At 36.4% G+C, this 18,554-nt stretch overlaps 1 protein-coding gene across 4 annotated transcripts in view; it reads left to right on the top strand.

The window, feature by feature from the left end:
• The window catches only part of cdi (serine/threonine kinase), a 276,437-nt gene that overhangs the window by 244,401 nt on the left and 13,482 nt on the right, over nt 1-18,554 (top strand). The window lies entirely within an intron of this gene.

Below are 18,554 nucleotides of genomic sequence, written 5' to 3'. Positions count from 1 at the left end.
TATGTTAAGGTTTTAAGAATGCTTTGAAATATGGGTAAAATGCTTTGATTTCTTTTATTACTGTTTAATTGCAGTCATTCCTGTCTATACTCATATGTAACAGTATGAAAAGAAGTGACTTCAGATTGAAAATAGTCTTTATAGCTGTGAATAGCCCTTTATTTTACTCAGTACCATTAAATCATTATTTCTAACAAAGCAAAAACTGCAGTTTGTGGTTGCATTTCACTGTGTAACTTATGGGTAGAACACACATTGCCAGCCTATGTGGCTGTTTAGTATTATGGCTTGATTTTGTAGGATTGTTTTATATTGCAAGTGATTTGTGTGTGTATACAATTTCATCTAGTACTTTCATCAGTGTCTTCTTTTGATACCTTCAGAGTATCAAAGAAGGTACTGATGAAACTACTAAGTTCACTAAAGATGTTTTAATAACATAATAATAAATTTAGTTTAATCCTTTATCCGAGTGTAAGCAAACAAAGTTTGAGCCTGAAGTATCTTCAGGACTGAGGCAACTCGTGGTAAAGGGGGACCAAGCTCTCATCACTGCTTGTCTTAGTATCTCCCATAATGCAAAGCACATCTCCTTGCAGACATGTATAATGCTATGCATTAAGGGAAGGGCCACTTTTACCTTGATCCACCTTTACCACAAGTTGCCTCAGCCCTGAAGATACTTCAGGTGCAAACTTTGTTTTCTTGCACTTCGATAATCGATTAAATTAAATTTATTATAGTCTAACCAAGCGGGAAAAAACTTCCAACATCATTCTCTAAATCCAGAGTAATTTAATAATAAGGTGAGACACCTTTTGGCAACTCGTATAGGTAAATATGACTTCTCCATTGCTTCCACCTTACTATCACCATCTCTGGGTCTGGCTCCCACTGATGAGACCTCAATAAAGGTCCAAACCAGTCTTGGTAGTGGCCCTTCCCTTAATGCATAGTATTATACATGTCCAGAGATGTGTTTTGCATTATGGAAGCTACTAAGACAAGTAGTGATGAAAGCTTGGTCCACCTTTACCACAAGTTGCCTCAGTCCTGAAGATACTTCAGGCACAAACCAAGTGGGAAAAATTTCATCATGTTTTAATAATCTAAGGTATGTTAGCCGTTTAATAATGATAACAAAAAGATAAAAAAATAAAAACAAAATTTTTTAAAAAAAGGTTTTTGCAGTGTCTAATATTCAACATGCAAATATGTTGAATTGGACATCTAACAATTTAAGGGCTTTCCATAAAATTGCATATTCATTGTATTATACTAAAGAAGGCTTATTTCACTTGACAGTAATATTTTGTAGATACTGCTTATAAAGCTTTTCCCTGCCCTTGCTACCTTCAACTGGAAACATACATTGCTTGGAAAGAAATCAACAGACACCATAGCATGAGGAACAAGCAGCTATGCCACCCACCTTCATAAGATGTAGGACTCCTTTCATTGCAATAACTGCAGCAGTCCTACAGGGCATACTCTCCACAAGCATATGAAAGTGATCAGTGAAAATTTTGGACCATTCTTCCTGTAGGCATGTATTGAGGTCCTGGACTGTTGTGGGGCAAATGTCCCTTGACCTCATCCAACATTCTGGTTCATCCCCAGTCAAGTATAGTGACGTGTTTACAAACCACTCAATTACAAGTTTTTTTTCTGGGTCTGGCTCCCATTGATGAAACCTCAATGAAGGTTGAAACTGGTCTAGGTAGTAGCCCTTCCCATAATGCATGCATCATACATGTCCATAAACATCCACAGGCATGGATGTTTGTGGTTGTCCGTGGAAATACTAGTGGTGGTCAGCAGTAGATGGTGTTGTTGTTGGTTACTTGAAATTGATGGATTGAGTGGTGGAGACAGAGTTGTGGAGTAGGTACCATCCCTCGATGAGTCTTTGGACTCCCTGGAGGTGTCACATAATAGTAATAATAATAAGGATATGTGCATTGCATTATGGGATACTAAGGCAATTGATGTAAAATCATCAGCCTCTATATACAAGTAGCCCAGTCGTGAAGTGACTTCACATATTCCACCATACCTACACTTGTCCATCTACTTGGTAGAGACTGTCCACAACACAGCTTTCCAAGCTTCTATGTCCCACTGTACATGCTCTTTGCACCAAATGAGTTAACGCACAGTATTTCTCAAGACCTTTCCATATTTTGTCAATGAGATCTAAATAAAGACTGAAATTACTGCTAAAGTTCTTTGAAATTTACTGTATCGGAAGGCAATATACTCCTTGGAAAGAAGTCCATGGACACCACCATGCGCAAGGTGCATTGTGACATGTAACGAGTCACTTGTTTGTAACTGGTATAAATTGGAGGATGAAGATGACACTGCATGTTGGTTTGTGTAATGTGAGGCTTGCATATTGCAGCCCTACCATGGAAACCCATGTTCTGAGTGAGCCTCAGTTCTGAATGTTTTTGTGTGGGTTCGCATTCCAGTTGATTCCCAAAATTTTGCATTCCTTCCTTCTGACTCCCAAGTCATTGCACTGACTTGGGAGCATCATAGTCCTCCAGTTGATACCAGTTACAAACTCATTACATGTCACTAATGGTCAATTTAAGTCGCTATTATTGCCTTCCATTACAGTAAATTTAAGATAACTTTAATAGTAATTTCAGTCTTTATTTAGATCTCATTGACAAAATATGGAAAGGGCTTGAGAAATGCTGTGAGTTAACTCATTTGGAGAACTCAACACGTACAATATTAAGTGGAGTGATTTCTTTATTTTACTCTAAAAATGCTAAAAATCAGTAAAGGTTATTTCACTTAATTTAATTAATGTTAATAAAGTTCTTTTGCTTGACACCTGTTTTGTATTAAACAAATTGTCTTCATTATTGGAATTCTATATTTCATTCTAAATTTATTATCTTCTACCCAAAATTTAAATTATAAATTATTCAATTTTAGATGTTATATTAACTCTACATGCAGCTAAGTACACTACTTCTCATCTGTATGAGGAAGACTTACAAACAAAGGTAGAGGGAATGATATGTCAATTCTGTGGGATAGTAGTAGTTGCTCATGTTTTACAGGCTTCATGTGGAGGAATTTGGTAGTCAATTCATCAGAAGAGTACTCATGAAAATCCTTGAAAAAGTGACTGGAGTGAATCTCTGAGAAAGATGTTATCAGTTAACCAGATTACTTTCTTTTAGGGAGGTTATTAGTGTACCACTCAAATGCAAGAACCGCATTCTAAGGTAGGGCAGATATGGAATTTATATACAGTTTTAGAAGTTATACAGATGAAAAGTAGTGCCATGAAGGAATTTGTATAGTTTTTTTTTTTTTTTTTTTTGGAACAGAGGAAGCAGATGTAAGATGTGTATGTCAAGAAAGGCTAGAGGCATAAATCAGTCGAAGAAGAGAAATGTGATGTTGTCTAAAGATTTGGTATTATCTGAGATGAGGGGGAATGAAATGCAATCTTTCTGGCATAGAAAGGAAATTTGATTTTTTAGCTTGCAGTATTTGAATTACCAAGTTTGTCGAAAGAAACAGAGAACAAAGTGTGCTGGACTCTACTCTCATCAACAAAACTTACAGATGCTATACTGCAGTATCAAGAAAAACAAGTAGTTTTTTATCACTAAATACAGTATAGAGACATTTACAGTCTGTACTGCATTTAGTACAGACTGTAAATGTCTGTACTAAATACATCTGTTTTATTTTAAACAAAAAATATGTTTTATTTTACACTGAGTAAAATAAAACAGATTTATTTTAGAACTAAACATAGCAGGTAACTAAACACATTTGTCCTGATATCCTCTTTCAAATTTTCATTTCCAGAAAATAAGTATCATAACTTTTTATAATGCAGAAAGCTCACAATTTATATAAAGAAAAATGATCAACATGAGAATATATATATATCACTTGAATCAGTTTGAATTACATGTAAGATATTCATTATCATCCAGACACTGCACAAATACTAATTTTACAAATAAAATTGTATCGAAAAAGTTGCAACTAACGTGACATATAAGCTTTGTGAAAATGCAACCTCTTGATGCTGAAGCAGCAGTTTATACACATGCAGATGCTGCCCAGAACAAACATGTTAATTTGACTGTTGGTAGAGGTCTGAGGAATCTCTGGGGAAAAGATCTTGTAACAGAAAAGAAATTTTTTCGTTGTACTCAGTGGTGCCCATGATAACCACAGCTTCACTCTTGTCTGCTTATTATGTCTCAAGGATATTAGAGCCTTGATTTCAGCTAGAGATAATTTGGGGAGAAAGTTTAGCTCTGAGTAGTATTGAGACTTTAGTAAAAATTTGTACATTGTCATTGTTCATTGTGATTATGGATTAGATCCACGTTGTGGGGCAGAGAATTCTTGATGACTTCTAGGTTTTACATCAATGTTCTGAATAGTTGTATGTTATTTTTATGATTCTAGCTCCTGTACCATTCAATATAACATTGGAATATTGCCCTAACCAGCCATGAGATCTGAGCATAACCCAGTAGAACATATGTGGGATGAAACAGAATGTAGAATTAGTAATTGCCATTAGCAAGTTTGTAGTAGAACACTTACTAATACTTTAAAAGAGGAGTACAATGCATTTTCAACTTGGTACATACATCGAAGCAGTTAATATGGCTAAAGACAGCACAATATGTTATTAATTTTTGTCAGTAAAAACATTTTGTTTATATCTGCATATATCTCATAACATATAAACATATAGTCCTACAAGTTTATGAAATGGAAGATTTAAAATTTTCTTTCATATCATAAACCATTTGGGAGGACATAGTAATATCTCAGTGGCAGTAATCACAGGAATTGAGTCAGGTGGCTGAGTAATTTGAGATAATATAATTGCTGCAGTCTTCATGGAGAATGTCTAGAGGTTGATTAGGCAGGTGTTAGACCTAATGGCTGCCAGGGCACCCAAGTTATGTGGAAAAATGAAAAGAAATCTATAAGAATGATATAGATATTATGCATTTTGATGATGAATTGGAACAGTTTCCAATATTTTAAATGAAGATAAAGACAAATTCAATACAGACACACAAGTTTACCAGACTGAGAGAAATGTCAACTTTTCCATATGTAGAAATTTTTAGGGGCTCTTAGCCAGCTTAATATGCATCTGAGAACATCCTAACCTGTATTTGCTTATGAGTTGAGTTCCTTCCTGTTGGAAGATTGTTTCTTTGAACTTGGAAATAATCTTCCAACAGAAGGAACTCAACTCATTGAGTTGAGTGGGACACATGGGAGGAAGGAAATGGAACTTATGCAGTTACTAAGGGATAATTACCTGAGACAGCATGTGATGGAATATACTAGGAATTCAAGAGTGCTCGATCTAGTAATTGCATCTGAGAATTTGTCTATAATGAATATGACCACATTCTCACTAACTGGTGAGAATGATCATATGGTCTTGACCTGGGAGGTAGCTAAATGTGTGAAATTTTCAGTTAAGACAGGGTATATGTGGAATTACAGGGCTGGTAAGTATTAGGAGATTGCTTGGATCGGTGCCATGGCATGTAAAGCAGCAAGGGCTGTTGTTGATAGTGTATTGGAGGTAATGTATTTGTAATGCATTTGAGGGAAGTAATGGCAGACTGCATACCTAGAGTCAGGAGAGTAAATCAAGTGAGAGTTAAATGGATGAATATCATCATTAAGCTGGAGCTGAAAAAAAAAGAAAGAAAGAAATAATTGTAGAGGGGAAATTTAAGGAGAAAGGTGACCAGCAGGCACATGAAGAGTGCAAAGCAAGCCAGAAGGGTAACTAGTGTGGTAAAAAAGGCAAAAGCAGACTATGAAAGGAAGTTAGCAATGCAAGCTAAAGATAATCCCGTACAGTTCTTTCAATATGCTGCAAGTTAAAGAAAAAAATGTATGTAGCAGAATGATTTTAATGAATGCTGATGGTAGGGAGGTAACTGAATCAGTCGAAATAGTAGAATTACAAAGTGAACACTTTGCAAGAGTATATCATCCAGGTGGTGATATGCATTAACGAGAGAGCCAAAGGCTTATATGGGAACTGAGGTAAATGGAGGTGCATAGCATATTACAGAACCTTAATGTGAATACAGTTGTGGGATTGGATGGTATACCAGCTTGAGTTTTACGTGAATCAGCAAGAGAATTGTCAGTGCCCTTGGCCATATTGTTTAATCTAAGTCTCAGCTCTGGGTTAGTCCCGAGGGGGGTGGAAAGAGGGGAAAATAGTTCCATTGCATAAAGGAGGCTCCATGACTGCTCTTGCAAATTACCGACTGATCAGCATATCAGGAGTCGTTGTCAAGGTATTGGAGAAATTATTCAAGAGCAAAATACAGGAATGGATACATGGAAATGGGATACTGTATGGGGGGTTGGCAGCATGGTTTTTGTGAATGGTAAGTCATTCCTTGTTATCTTTCTCATGTTTTATAATACAGTGATGGCTGAGTTGGATAATGATAATGGGTTTACAGTGATACTGCTGGAGTTTGCAAAGACCTTTGGCAGGATACCACATGGAATTCTAATAAACGACTGCACACAGGGTTGGTGAGATGGATAGAAAGGTGGTTGATGGAGAATTTTCAGAGAGTAGTTTATTCAGGAGTAGATTTCAAATGAAGGCCTGTGACTATTGGTATGCTACAGAATTCTGTTTAATTTGTACATTAACGATATAGGAAAGGATCTGAGAGGAACTGTTCAGTCATTTGCTGATAATGCAAAGTTGGGTAGATCAATAGTTAATACAGATGATGTCAAAATTTTGCAGGATGATTTGAATAGATTGGCAGACTGGACAAAGGAGAATGGTAGTCAGTTTAATGTGGTAAAGTGTAAGTTTATGCATTTTGGGTGAAAAGATTACCAGCTGTATACCACATTGGTGGAACTGTAATCCAGGAAATTGACAAAGCCAGAGACATGGGAGTATTAGTGAATATGGAATTGAAATTTAGGGGGCACATAGCAAAAGTAGCTAAAGCAGCTCATCAGATTGCTTGGTTACTGAAGAATACTTTCATGAGCAGAGACAAGCAGGTTATTGTTTCTCTTTATGAAGCCTTGATAAGATCCCATCTTGACTACTGGGTGCCAGGCTTTCTTGGTGACGAGGAGGAGGTAGAGAGGATTCAGAGGTATATGACCAGTTGGTAGCAGGTCTATAGAATGAACCTTACGAGAAGAGGTTGAAGATTTAAGAGTTACAGAAACTAGTTGATAGGTAGAAAAGGGGTGATATGATTGAGACATACAAATTACTGAGGAGTTTTTACAAGATTAATTTAGAGGAAATTTTTCAGAAAAGGTCTGATGGTGAGAGAACTAGGGGCCATTCATAGAAACTGAGTAAGAGTGTAGCTAGCAAGGGTGTTAGAACCAGGTTTTTTGCTTGGATAGTAGTGAATGAGTGGAATAGTTTGCCAGGGTCTGATGTGGGTGCCATGACTGAATGAGTTCAAAGCAGAATATGATAGATACTGCACAAATGTTTGATAGTTCTTGGCATGATGTTTAGCTCCTCCTTGGAGTAGCCCGTATTGATAATAATAACTTAAGCATCCATGCCTGGGAGAAATGGGTGAAGACATCTTCAAGCACTTGCTGCTAATGTTCTTTTGTATAAACAATTCTGGTGGAAAGGCTTATACGTTGGTTATCCATGACATTGTTACTTAAGGAAATTAACAATGTCATGGATAACCAATGTATAAGTAATAAAAAAGTATAGGGTATGACTGGGGCTGTACCCAAGTGGTACAGCCTCAGTCATACTTACCCTGTGTAGTGCCTGCTTCCAGTATTTTGGCAAAGTCAAATTGCCATCATCATCATCAGGGAATAAAGAACAAATTGATATATGCATGCAGGCACTACATAGGGTAAGTATGACTGAGGCTGTAGCACAAAGGTAAGTCTAAAGTCCTCAAGTAGTGCCCCTAGCGGGCTGGGGTGGATGTTCTTAGCTGTTGTGCTGAAGTTCTCAGGATAAGTGCTTCTTATATTTGAAGCATATTTATACAACCAAATAAAAAATAATTTTATTTGCTTCCCCAAATAAAGTTATACTACTTCTCTCTATTTCTAATGTGTTCACTTCTATTTCATTCTTTGCATTCTTATTTGTGGCCTCTAATTTGTCTTTCTCATTTTTGCCTTCTCGGGACCTTGCACCAAGGGTATCAGCAGTTCTCCTTGATCCTTTTGTTAAGACTGTCCGGTTCTTTTTTCTCCTCCATGCGCTTTTTTTTCCTTGTCTTGTCAGGCAGTGGAAACTTCTCTGAAAATAGCTTTGAAGGTATTCATGCACAGAGCTTACAAACAGCTTTCTTGCACACTTGAATCGTAAACAACATTCTTGTGCTCTTACACATAGCTATTATACATTATACAAAGTTCCGATGGCAAAGCATTGCCTTTGTTTTTCGACATTATAGAAACTTTAGTTAAAATGATAAATACAATCAATTCCCATTGGTTTCAGGGTTTCATGTTCAGTAGAGATTGTAGCCATTGTAGTCACCACTAAGAAGGTGTTGTGAATGTGTTCAATTTCAATGGTGAGGGCATTATTATCAGAGCTAATCAATTTTACTCTATGGGGTTAAATAATCTCATACTGTTGGGAGGGGAGAAAAGTGACTGTTGATGAATGTTTCTGCCTATGTGTGTTTGTGTGTGTGGGGGGGGGGGGGGGGTTCTGTAAACTGAGATTGCCAAAGATCCATCAGGCTGGCATATAACTAAGGTGTCTATAAAGGGGAGACTGTTGTTTTTTTAATTTCTCTGTGAATTAGATCCTGGGGTGCTGGTTATGAAAGTGTTGAGCCTCAGAGCCATGTGGCCAAATGGCAACATAGCATAACCAAACTGTAGGCCCTTGTGGGGCAGAGGTTTGCCAGTAGGGAGAAATTCAGGACAGTCAACATCAGAATCGTCAAACACAAAGACTACATCTAGTTCCATCACTATAGTCACTCAGGGCTTGCTGACCATGTCTTGCACACCACCACCAGATACTATGGTGAAAGGCCACCTTATTCCACCAAAGTAAATACAAAAGACTTTTCCTGGCATCTGTCTCAGCCTTAAAGAACTACCCTATCCTGAGAACTTTAGCCAACAGCCAAGAATACTCATCCCAGCCCACTAGTAGCACTACTTTAGAGCTTCACTCATACTTTAGTTTTTCTTAAGTTTTATTAAGTTTTTCTAATTAATATATAGTATACATTGTTAATTTCCTTAAATAGTACCACTATGCTGTATCAACAAGTTAAATAAGGGCTTAACAAGTTTTTTTTTTGTTTTTTTTTGTGAATCACATGTTTTGATAAAGTGCAGGATTTCCTTGAAAATTGTCAAAGTAGTTTATAAAAATCCCCAATCCCATACAGATACATGCACATTTTCTGAAGCTATCATCCATTTGAATTTTATATGGAAGCATTTTCAGATTTTTTTTTTTTTTGTTGGAATTCTGTTAGCTGATGACAATGTATTGCCTATTATAGTGTTAATGAAGTAATTCATTAATCCATGTGTTAATGAACTACTTTATTAACATATATATATACTGATCAGTGGACTCACTTAGTTCCTTGTTATTATTTGTCACAGTACTCATATTTTCAAACTTCTTTCAACCTAAGTATACTGTTCTAATTAACATTAGAATAATTTCTTGAATTAGAATACAGGTATCCCTTGCTTAACACGGATTTGATTATCATGGCGAAATTAATTACGGCAATCCCTTAATATACGCGGCAAGAATTTTGATTAATGCGCCTTTAAATTTACCACGCAAATTTAAAGGTGCATTAATCGTTGCTCATGAGGCTGCTAGCCTCGTGGTCATCCAAATTCTCTTAATGATCTGAGTGAGAATGTGAAAGTTTTATTTTTCCCACCAAATACGACATCATTGCTACAACCCATGGATATGGGCATCATTGCAACTTTCAAAGCCTATTTTCTTAAAAAGACATTCTCAAAAGCAGTAGAAACAACAATGGGAGAAAATGCGATTACACTCCACAAATTTTGGAAAAAATTTAACATTAAAGATGCAATTGAGAACATTCATGACTCATGGGAGCAAGTGTTTTAGTTGCATGAAAGCTGTTTGGAAAAACCTTCTGCCAGAATGCGCTAATGACTTAGGTTGTTTTCGAAATCCTGTGAACAACGTGGTCACAGAAATCATTGCAATTGGTGAAGACCTCGGGTTTGATGGTGTTGATGCAGAAGATGTTAAAGAATTATTGGATTCAAATTCAAAAGATTTCAGTGACAACGATCTTCTTGAAATTGAACAACGCACATATGAAAACAACGAGCAAATGGAATGTGAAGATGAGGTTCCAGAGGAAATAACAGTCAAAGAACTAGATGGAATATTTCGCAGTTTAGAATCGCTTAAGCAGCAAGTAATGGATATGGATCCAGATGTTAATTGAAGAATGCTTGTTTGCTGAGGTCTGGAGAGTCATTTTTCTTGTTATCGTAGAATTTATGCCGATAAGAAAAAAAACTAAAACTGTTCAAATTACTCTTTTTTGATTAAAAAAAATTGCAGTAACTAATGTAGGTACAAGTATTTATTAAACATTTACTTTGCATTCAATTTTTATCTTTCCTAAAAGAGTACCATATAAAACGAACTATTAGTACAGTAATCAATCAGGGACGAATTGTACTTTTTACCATTGATTATTAAATTGGATTAACGTGATTTTGATATACGCGGTAACATCGAGGGATTAATTAACTGCGTTAATCGGGGGATACCTGTATTGAAAAAGATAAGCAACTTACAGAAGCATATTTTTAATTGTCTCTGTTAATAATTTCCTAGTAATGGTGAACAGTGAACTTTATTCTCATTGTATTTAATTAAGTGAAATACATGTAGAATTAATTTTCCATTTACATATAGTAAAATGGTGTATCACTATATTATTAAAATACTCTGTATCAGAGATAGTTGTAGAAAGTATAATTTGCTTTGTAACCAAGAGGGAAAACTTTCTACAGTTATATCTAAATGTGATGTTAGTCACATCAAGCAGTACAATACATCCATTAGTTCCATAGTTCTGGAACTAATACCCAACGAATATCATTACAAGAAAGAATGGTGGATTTTTTAAAATTAAATTCCATTATTCTTTCCTGACTAAATGGTTGGAAACTGATCGGAGAGCTTATGAGAATACAGTCTTTATCACTGAGATGCTTTGCTATTGCATTACTTAAAAGATGATAAACTGCAAATAAAAGGATATTTCAGTAGATTTATTATGCTAATTTTGAAGCCCTTCTAGAACTAGCAGATGGTTCATTTATTGAGGTACAACTTTTCAATAAGTGTTCAGAAGTGTTTGCCCTCATAAGGTTTCTGTCTGTTCTCTAAGGAGAACCACCAATTTGGAACACCTATCATGCCAGTAAAATTTAAATTTAAAGGTTTGGCCTCCTGGGCAGAATTTGTCTTTAAGAATGCAACACAAAACCTCAGATATAGAGAAGGTTGTAGTCTTCTAAGCTCTGATCAGCTTCAGTTACATGAGTATTCTTTTATTTTGTTACATTAATACATTTCACATCTGAACTAGAAGTTGGCAGGATCCATTCATATCCGGTTGTTTTGGTTTTCACCTCTCACCACAATATGTTTGCCTATGAGATTCACAAAAAAGAAGGCATGCTTTATTCTTTCAAAGGTTGAAAGAATAAAACATGTTCCATTTAGATTGATGAAGAAATAATAGTTGAAAACATAAAATACAGTGTAGTTATGAGTGGATATAATATTTCGCACAGAAAGGCTTAGGTGTTGTTCATTATACATAATAAAGCTTAATAGAATAACTAACACCAACAGGGGTAGAAAATACATTTATTAAACTCACTAATATTTCACGAGTTTTCTATGAGCACAATGAAACTGTGACAAGTACGCAGCACTAAACCAAGTAATTCTAGAAACAATTTAAATTGTAACTGAAACCTAATATCCTTGCATGGTGCTGTAAAATCTCACATGATAAGTTTATTTAGTTAACTTGTCGGACTCGATTTTACAAGGGTGTCAAATTAAAATAATATAGAAAATACAATGTATAAATGTTCTTTTAATGTAAATTAACTACTTTGTGAAATGTATTAGATATTACCTTTGTAACTATAGTGTTTAAAAATAGAGGAGAAGGATTATGCTTAATTAAAATATCAGCAAGAAATATAAAAGAAAAGTTTGCAACAACTTGCGAACAAATTAAGCACCTAAAACAAAGGCAAGAGAGAACTGAGTGACATCATCATGCCAGAGGGTAATCACGGACACGTTGGAATAGGAACAAAGGACAAGGAGGATATTTAAGGGGCTCAAAGGGAGAGAAAAAAGGCTGCTTTTGGTCCTGTTTTTGGCTGTATGGGAAGAGAAGAGGCAACAACTAGGAGCTCATGGTTGGAAGTTTGGTAGTTGGTACCTCGTGATCCTGATGGTTTATCGTTGGAGTTTTGTTGACAGTAACTCTCCAATCTGTCGATATATCCCCGTATGGCAGACTGCCCTCCCCCCCCCCCCCCCGCAAAATCAAGATCGGCTGTTCGGGGATCCTATGGATTAATGTCAAAGGCAAAATCAGAGTTTCTCCTGATGCCTACTAGTGTAATCAACAGATAGCTGCAAGCTGTAGAAGAAAAAAAGGAAGGATATCATTTGCTTCTCAAGCCAAAACATCTTCAACGGTAGTATAGACACGTCCAAGTTAAAGAATGCTTAAGGGTCAAAGCTGTATAACTGAGAGGAGACCTCCACATAGCCTTTAAAGGAATGCGGAGAACCGACCAGGGCTTCTGACCTAATGTCCAATCCTCACCTTCTCGTGGTGCACCCTGTTGGGTATCTACTTTGATACTGAACGAACGAGGATGGGCTGGCAATTTGGGATTTAGCCGACCAAATTGTATTCTTATTGGTTAAACCAAAATAAAAATTGATGGTACAACATGACAAAATTTCATGCCGGCTGGGGCGTCGCCCGGTTAAACAAGGCCCCCCGTTGTTTTCGCCAGGGAACCAGGGCGAACAGCGAAAAGTCAGCTACTGGAACAAATCTGAAAACAAACCCCAACTCAACATCACCAGAGTTAAAGATCGGTACTATCAACGTAAGAAGCCTGAATGGCAAAGAAATGGAGCTAGCTGAGGAATTAGATAAGTACCAGATCGACATAATAGGGGTGACTGAAACAAAAAAGACCAAAACTGGTGAGATCTTTCTGAGCAATAAATACAAAATGTTATATTCAGGCAATAACAATCAAGGAAAAGAAGGAGTAGCCATAGTATTCAACACAAAATACGAGGCTAATCTTATTGAATGGCAGTCAGTCTCAAGTAGAGTAATGTGGGCAAATATGAGAATGGGGAACTGGACAATGAGACTTATTTGTGCCTATGGTCCCACAGAAGGTTCTACTAAGGTAGAAGTGGAGGAATTTTTTGACGCTTTAGAAAAAGCAACTGACACAATGAAAAAGGAAAAGTTGGTCCTTGTTGCAGATCTAAATAGCAAAGTAGGAAATGATTGTGAGACATACAATAATATTTTGGGAAAATTTGGAGAAAAGAGCAAAGCTAATAATAATGGCAAATACCTGTTGGATTTCTGCTCAGGACATGGACTGGTTATTACTAACACCATGTTCCAACATAAAAATGTGCACAAATTCACATGGAGAGAAGAGGCTAGGAATAAGAAAAGTCTCATTGACTATGTTATTGTTGATAGTGATGTTTTCTCCCTGGTGCAGGACACCAGAGTGTACAGAGGATTTGAAATTGGAAGTGATCACTATTTAGTCTTGAGCAGGATAAAATTGAATTTCATATTGAAAAGAATAACATGTAAGAAAGTTTTAAAGCGAATAAAAGTTGAGCAGCTCTCAGATGTAAACTGTAGACTAAAATACAGAAATATTATTGAAAAGAAAATGAAAGAGTTTGAGAACAGGAATCAAACCTTGGAGATTCAGTGGCAAACTCTGAAGGAAACATTGATTGATTCTGCCAGAGAGGCATGTGGTGAGGTTGTGTGCAAAGATAAAAAAATCAGAACTCCCTGGTGGACACAGGAAGTTAAAGAGGCAGTGAAGGAAAAGAAGAAAGCATATCAAAAGTTCCTGGCAAATAAGTCAGCTTTTACTCTTACAGAATACAGAGACAAATGTAAGAAAGCTAAACAGTGTGTAAAACTAGCTAAACAAAAGTCATGGGAGGACTTTGGCAAGAATATAGAAAATAAATATCAAGAAGGTGGCAAAATATTCTGGAGGTTGTTGAAGAAGCTTAGGAATGGAGGAAAGAGTGCTGTAAAAGGAATTAGAGATGATAAAGGTGAAATGAAAACAGGAGAAAAAGATATCCTTGAAGTATTGAGTAATTACTTTGAAAAACTGCTAAATGAAACAAGCAGTGATGACAGCACAGTGATAAAAAACACTGACCAGGCATGCAGTCAGGAATACATATCCATACTTGAAGTAGAAAAAGCCATCAAAGGCTTGAAATGTAGAAAGGCAGCAGGAGTAGATGATATTCGACCAGAAATGCTGAAGTATGGTGGTATAAGAGTCTTACAGTGGCTGCACTGCATAGTTCAGAAAGCCTGGACAGAGGGACGAATTCCCGATGATTGGAGTAGAGCTCTCATAGTACCCATATATAAAAAGGGAAATAAAACTGAATGTGAGAATTACAGAGGTATTTCCCTACTGAGTGTTCCTGGCAAGATCTATGCAAGTATACTTGAGAAACGGTTGAGAAGAATTGTGGAAGAAAAGCTTGGTGAAGAACAAGCTGGATTCAGGCCAAACAGAGGCTGTCAGGATCAGATCTTCACTTTACGACAAATAGTCGAGAAAGCATGGGAATATAACAAAGATCTGTATTTAAGTTTTGTCGATTTGGAAAAGGCATATGACAAGGTGCCAAGAGAGAAGCTATTCAATACGCTGCAGTTATATGGTGTCAATGGGGCATTATATCAAGCAATACTTAGTCTTTATTTGAGTTGTGAGTCAGCAGTTAGAATTGAAGGAAGTACAGGAAGATGGTTTAATGTTAAATCTGGTGTGAGACAAGGATGTACATTATCCGCTCTGTTATTCATTATCTATATGGATCACATTATGAAGGAATGTGGTATTAAACCTGATATCAAAATTGGAGATGTTAATGTCAGCTCTTTGCTTTATGCGGATGATGTTATACTTCTAAATAAATCCGCTACAAGTCTGCAAGATTCTCTGACTAAATTGAATAGCTGTTGTAATAGATATGGTATGAAGGTCAGCAATAAAAAGACAAAGACAATGAAAATAGGCAGAATCATTGAAAATGTCAACTGTGTTGTGAATGGAGAACCTGTGGAACAAGTAAAACATTTCAGCTACTTAGGCACAATTTTTACTGAAGATGGTAAACTAAATATAGAAATAGACAACAGAATCAGCAAAGCTGGTATCGTGGGAAGTCAATTGAATAAATTCATATGGAATAAGAAAGAAATTAGTCGGAACACTAAATTAGCTGTATACAAGACTGTGTTCAAACCAATTTTAACTTATGGATCTGAGAGCTGGGTCAGAAGTAAAACACTTGACCAAAGACTAGAGACCGCAGATATGAGAGTCCTGAGAAAGAGTAGAGGCGTGAACAGATGGCATCAATGGCAATATCATATTAAAAATGAGGATATTAGGAAAGAACTTGACATTGTCAGCATCCAGGAATGCGTTAGCAGAGCTAATCTCAGATGGTATGGTCACTTAAATAGAATGGGAGAGGAAAGATTAGCAAAACAAGTGTTCTCTGCCAGGTTGGCAGGAAAACGACCCAGAGGAAGACCAAGATATAGGTGGATTGATACGGTACAAAGTGCCTTAGACGATAGAAATATAAGATCTGATAATGTTGGTGTCTTGACAAGTAACAGACTGATTTGGAGGAAAATTGTAGATAGGAAGTTAGTAATGATGTAATTTTTTCATGTAGTACTGTCATATCCTGTACACCCCTTGAGGGTACATTGAAGGAATTTGATGATGATGATGAAGTTAAAGAAAGAAGTATCCAGATCATGGCAAAGATTTGAGATGTCCCAATGGAAGCTTTGTTCGTGGTAAAGGACTGTTTATAAAGAAAAAGAACTGAGTAAGCACAACATGTCAATATTTCCTGGATTGTAGATATGTAAAATTTGTATATAAATATGTTAAGCAAGTGTCTGTGCTAAATTTCGTAAAATACTGAGTAGCGTGTCAGAGTGGCATAAATGTATATGATATATTTGTACAAGGTAAATTTCTGAAGTTAGCTATGCTGGGAGAAACACTTATTCCCTACTAATTGTCTAGTATGTATTGTATAATACTAAGTAGTGTGTTAGGGTTGTGTGAGTGTAAAATGTCTGTTTTAACTGTGTAATGTATTAAGCGGATAAAAATCCTATGTTGTTATATAGCCAGTAAGTGAAACTCAAGATCGAGAACTGCAATCTATATGAGTTTCAATGCCGAAAAACTATCGGCAAAGGCAATTCGAAGCAAAGGTGGAGCAAGCTCCCTCACTGTTCTTGATATTCTCTCATAATGTAAAACACAGCTCCTAGGAGATGTAATACTGTCATTACATTATGAGGAGAGGTCACTACCCAGACCGGTAGTGAGACCATAAATGAGACCACTGGTCTCATTTATGGCACACCTTTATGGCATTCATATAGTGAAAGTATGTAAGTTCTTTTCACTAAGCTTTGATATCTTCTAGGTCTACCTACTCACTGATGAGACTTCAAAAAAGGTTGAAACCGGTCTGGGTAGTGACCTCTCATATATAATATTTTAATATTCACTGTTCATTCAAAAAAAGCAAGTTATGTATAAGATTTATTGCCCATTTTGGCCCCTCTATGTAGAGCACATGTTTGTGATGGAGAAGATCTCCCAGTGATGGTACTGGCACTTTTCATTCTTCTCTTTTTCTGTACTTTCTTTCCATATTCTTTGCTGTACTTCTCCTGGTTTTTAATCGTTTTCCTATTCTATCTGGGGGTATTTTCCTGTTTTTATTAAAACTTTGTTTTCTCTAGCTGGATCTTCCAAGTCCAATTGAGAACACGTTATCCCACCAATTTTGCCAAGAAGATGTTCCCCAAGGCTCTGTCTTAAGTGTGACACTGTTACCATGCTTGCTGTCATGGTAAACTCCATCACTGAACAACTTCCTCCTACAGTAGGCTCTATATGTTGATAACTTCACACTTCACTATCATTCTTTTAACATGAGGGTTATTGAAAGACAACTTCAACATGTAATCAATCATATCTATTCACAGGCTCTTAGTAATTGGTCCAAGTTTTCAGCAGAAAAAAAAATGTCTGCACACACTTTCTCCAAAAATACTCTTCACCCAGATCCATAGTTAATGATGGGACAAACTTTATCTCACTAGCAGCAGAAGATAAGTTATTATGACTCATTTTTGATAGAAAGCTTCCATTCCTTGCACATGTTCATCAAAAGTGCAAAAGGATATTTTTTTTTTTTTTTTGCATTAAATATCCTTTTGCAGTATGGACCCCCCCCCCCCTCCATGGACTAAAATGGATGTTTCTGGATGTTGGGTCGAAGTTCTGAGGATGAATGCTTTCCAAATTCGGGGCAGTTTCATGCAACCAAATTTGTTGAGGTTTTTTGAAGTTCCTCAGCCTTAAGGATCCCAAACCTCAACAAATTTGGTTGCATGAAACTGCCCCAAATTTGGGAAGCACTCATCTTCAGAACTTTAGGCTCTACTTTAGTTGCCATGATTCAGCCTCATTTACACAAAGCCTACATGCACACATCATATTGTATCAAGTTCCCTGGCAGTTTGACTTTGTCAACATATCAGAAATATTAATTAGTTATTTCAGCTAGTATTCAGTATATTTTATCAATTTCCATAAAAAGTACATTGATTCTGTGGACTGGTATTTTTTTCCTGTATATCGTGAAGTTCAATATTGCACCACACACATCAAACTGGCAGTTGCTTATTTGGTGTGCATGTGAAAAGATTTTGCAAATTTGTTGGCATGAGTTTTAACATTACCTGCTCCAAACATAACAGCATTCCTTCATGGCAGGTTTGCACTCTATCATGCATTCTCATTATCTGCTATGGAAGTCACATACTCCATCATCTGTTCATCTGTCTATAAAAATACTGAGAGTTAAATTTTGAAAGGCTCAAGTTTTTTTTAACAGTAAAAATTTTTAATATCAGTCCTGTACATGAGAGATTGCCAAATTAAATCACACCTGCGCTGTGTGGGTGGGTAGTAAAGCAGAAAGAAAAAAACTGTTTCTTGAACATTTCAAATGCTCGTTGTTCCAAATGATGTGATCACAGTTCCATTTACCATATTTGCCGGCGTATAAGATGCACCGGTGTATA

This window comes from Typopeltis vanoorti, chromosome 3 (assembly GCF_054136105.1).
Source record: "Typopeltis vanoorti isolate ZY-2024b chromosome 3, IOZ_Tvanoo_1.0, whole genome shotgun sequence".
In the NCBI taxonomy this organism is placed as follows: Eukaryota; Metazoa; Arthropoda; class Arachnida; order Uropygi; family Thelyphonidae; genus Typopeltis; species Typopeltis vanoorti.
Note: the sequence above shows the minus strand (reverse complement) of the source record. Positions and strands in the feature narration are given on the sequence as shown.